The sequence below is a fragment of the Camelus ferus genome, chromosome 2, assembly GCF_009834535.1.
Source record: "Camelus ferus isolate YT-003-E chromosome 2, BCGSAC_Cfer_1.0, whole genome shotgun sequence".
Taxonomy (NCBI): domain Eukaryota; kingdom Metazoa; phylum Chordata; class Mammalia; order Artiodactyla; family Camelidae; genus Camelus; species Camelus ferus.
In genome coordinates, this window is record NC_045697.1 from 108,410,119 (window position 1) to 108,414,492 (window position 4,374).

Here is a 4,374-nt window from a genome sequence, read left to right on the forward strand (position 1 = left end):
TTCTTAGTTTAGTGTCACGTTTGGAGAAACACAACCCAACAATTTAAATTAATTACTAATACTTCAATTCTTTACCCCATCTCTCTAGCAAATGTTAATGGAAAGAGCACAGGGCAAACAAAACAAAGTCTCTCTCTTTGTAATAGTCTCCCTTGATATTTTGCAGGTGGAAGGCAAAAGTTCTCCACTTGGCTCTTTTTTTTTTTTTTTAATGAACCCAACAGCATTTTATTATTTTCTTAGGTCTTTTTTTTTTTTTTTTTTTTTTAAAGTGGTGGTGTAGGGATTGAAGCCAGGACCCTGCGCATGCTAAGCGTGTGCTCTGCCCCTGAGCTATGGCCTCCCCCACTACTTGTCTCTTTACCACCATCTTCCCTTTTGTTTTTCCCTAAACCAGAAATGATCACCAACACTTCCTTCCCTCTGCTCAACTCACTGGCCAGGTCACCCAGGCCGGGTCACCCCAGGCTGGGTGGGGGAGGAGCTCTTCACCTGTCCCAGCCCTTCCGCTCTGCGGAAGGATAAGCAGGGAGACCCCTGGGACATCTAATTCCATCAAGTCATTTTCCTGTGGCAATCTGATGAACAGCCTTCTCTGCTTATAACAGTTATTTAATTTTGTAGCAGCCTTGTGGTTTGGGTAAGATTAACCACAGCCCAGCCCCGTGGTATAATTTCATCTGTGAGCCACGGTTAAAGGATGGGCCTGAGCCCCTCGCCCCATGGCCTTCGCGTCCAGTCCCAGGGAACTGCGGGACTTGGCTCTTAGTCGGGAAGACGGGAGCCTGTCTCACCCTGATGGGTGTGTTATGCAGGGATGAGGCCTGACAGCCTTTTTTATTGCTAGGAGGGTAGCCAGTCCGTGGTGAAACCAGTATCACATGGAGGATGTAGAGACACAGAACCGAAACCCTGATAGAACTGTCCCTGAAATCCGCTGTGTCTCAGTATTCACCAAGTTCTTAGCCCATGAATCCTTTTTGTTGTTTGAAACATGTTAAGCTTAGTTTTCTCTTAATTTGCAGCCAAAGATACTCCAAGATCTATAGACCCACAAGTTAGTGAACTTCCCAACCTCAATTTCCTCCTTTGTAAAATGGGATTTTTAAAAAATTACTTCACTTCACAGGAATTTTAAAATCACCTACATCTGACAGGGTTATAGGAAATACCAGAGGTAAGTGCCCAGCTCTTTGTCTAACACTTAATAAATAAGCATTTAGTACATGGTTTCTTTCACATTCCCCTTCTCCCTCAAAGGATTGGCAATTAGTAGGGAGATAAGAGTGTTCCATTTCATCCTGATATCCAGAGAAGAAAGAAGAAAGGAAAAGAAAGTGTGGATGTAAGCAGGACTCAGTGATAGGAATCTGGCCTCTAATCCAAGCAAATGGGGAATGGGACCCAATGGGGGCTCTCCGAGATTCCTCAAGTCACATGGCAAGGACCCTACCCTCTCTGCCTCCGCCTACAGGGAGCCCTGCACAGGCTGTTATGTCAGTAGGTGATTGTCCCCAGTCAGTTTGGCTGGAACAGAAGGCAATGGGCTATATCTGGAGGGAACTCTAATGCAAAAAATACACCTGCACCACCAAGTACATAGCAGCACTGTTTACAATAGCCAAGACATGGAAACAACATAAATGTCCAACAACAGATGACTAGATAAAGAAATTGTGGTATATTTATTCAATGGAATACTACTCAGTGATTAAAAAAGAATAAAATGATGCATTTGCAGCAACATGAATGGACCTGGAGATCGTCACACTAAGTGAAGTAAGCCAAAAGAGAAAGAAAAATACCATATGATAACATTCATATGTGAAATCCGAAAAGAAAAAAAAAAGACACAAATGAACTTATTTACAGAACAGAAACAGATTCACAGACATAGAAAACAAACTTATGGTTATGGGACAGGGGAAGAGGGTTTGAAAGGATAAACTAGGAGTTCGAGATTTGTAGACACACACTACTGCATATAAAATAGATAAACAGCAAGTTTCTACTGTACAGCACAGGGAACTATATTTAATATCTTGTAGTAACCTATAATGAAATAGAATATTAAAAGGAACATAGGTACACATATGTATGACTGGAACATGATGCTGTACACCAGCAACTGACACAAAATTGTAAACTGACTACATACTTCAATTAAAAAAAAAGAGAGAGGGGAAAAAAATAATAGGTCATGGCTACAACCTGTAGGGGACCTGCTCTCACCAAGAGACAATGACATATTTGCACTCACTTTTCTTCTCCAGGAAACAAGCTGAGGCTTCTTAAGGAATGTAGAGACAGCATTTGTTGTTACTGTTTTTAATCATTTCACTTTGGGCAGGGTGTTACTTAAGTTTATTTACTAACTTTTTTTTAACAGAGGTACTGGGGATTGAACCCAGGACCTCGTGCGTACTAGGCATGTGCTCTACCACTGAGCTATACCCTCTCCGCCAAGACAGCTTTTTTTTTTTTTAATTAGAAGAAAACTTTCTGCTGTGGAAAATTTCACACATATGCAAGATAGACATGAGCATACTGACCTCCCAGCACTCAGGACCAGCCTTGACCGCCATCAGCACCTGGGCGGTCTCACGTCTCCCTGGTCCCTCCCCACCTACCCAGGTTCTACATTTCTTTTTAAGCAAATCCAAGACAGATCACATTTTTCAGGAAATATTTCAATATATATCTCTAACTTTTTTCAAGCATAACTATATTACCATTATCACAGCTAAAAACTAACAATATAAAGATAAATTTTCTGTACTTCAAACAGTGTCCAGACCTGGTCACTCTATGCTGTTAAAATGCTTTATTGTCACCTAATAAAAGACTGACAAGGAATTTCATTAGATGAGGATAAAAGATTCACCAACAAAAAATATTATTTCCCTGAATTTACTCCCAGAATAAAACATTTAAGAAAATCTCATTACCAAGTTTTTAAACGTGGAAAAGAAACGTGTTAAAAATTCATCTGATTTAGAGATCACCACGGCAGTTTGATAAACTGACAATGAAGGACAGTATTTCTCAAACAACATACCAGAATTTTCCCCATAAGTCGCACACCCATCTAATATTTTACTTTCAAGGATCTCGTAAGAGGTGAAGGCAGCACCAAGAATGTGCCATCACTTGCTTTGGCTTGTACCTCCCGTCTTGGTGGGGAGACACTCCCGCACTGGGGATGCTGCTGTCTCAGGCTAGGGCAGCTGGCTGAAGTGTGGCGGAGGCTACTGCATTTTCCTTTCATTTCTCCCAGCCCCGGGCATCTGTGTTTAAAAAGACTTCCTGTCGTGGTTGTATTTTCACCCTCCCAGATGGGTACCTATTTTAGGGAGAGGAAAGAAAACTTCTGCTTTCTTGTACCTTTTTAAAATGTAAAGTTGGAGAGCTCCTCATCTTTATTTCCTATTCCCGGGAAGCCTGCTTTATAAACTTGGAGGGGGGGGGGGTCACGTTCTTTTCTATTAAAAAGGGTATTACTTTGCCTTGAAATAATTTTCTGAAAAATCATTTGGGATTTTTTTCTACTGCGATGATGTACTTCTCATTTCTTAATTTCCTTCTCGAACATGTACCTGTTTTGATCTTCGATTTTCTTTAAACTTACAGTGAGGCAAATGTGGTCTGTAACCACTACCTTTGATGCATCCCAAATTATACCCCTTGGAATTGCTTCCATATTATTCATTTCAGAATGGTTTCTCAACATTTCCTGAATTTCATTTATACAGGTAAAGTCTTTAAGCAAAAGGTTACTTTGGGGCCAGTGCTCACAGAATCCTGAGCTTTCTCAGCCTCCTGAGATGATTTCCTTTGGAACCAGCCCAGGAAAGAATTCAGGCTGAAAGCTACAAAGCACAGCAAAATGGGAAGAGAATGAAATCTATATCTGAATGCATTTGCACTTAACAAAAACTGGAGTGGGATTCCTGATTTTTTTCCAAAGACCTATTAGACTGATGTGTTTGTTTATGTCATAATTTAATCTTTCAATTGCAGATTTAATATCCAATTAAATCCCCCCTTTTAAACAACACTCATTTCAGAGAATAATTAGCATTTTAAGAAAAGAAGTTTGCTTGTTATTTGGGTTCTGTCTACAGCTCAAGCAACTGCAGTCGACCTCACTAAAAAGATGATTTCCAGTAGCCAAGTCGATGATTGGTGAAGTAATTATGTTATTTAAGGCCCTTCTCTGGCGCTGAAAGATGAATCACATTTGCATAGGTGAAAACAAAGCCTCATATGGGAGAAAATAAACCAAAGTTGTTTTGCAGGAACAAAGAAAAATCATGCTTCAGTGCTTTCTGTTTCTGAAATATTTTCCTGTTACTGCCAATCTATGCAGGCTAG

General features: G+C 40.4%; 1 non-coding gene across 1 annotated transcript; it reads right to left on the bottom strand.

Moving 5' to 3' along the window:
• Nucleotides 1–2,386: 2,386 nt before the first annotated feature.
• Nucleotides 2,387–2,458, bottom strand: TRNAT-AGU. Its single transcript has one exon. It is a non-coding gene; the product is annotated as a tRNA-Thr (tRNA).
• Nucleotides 2,459–4,374: the final 1,916 nt, after the last annotated feature.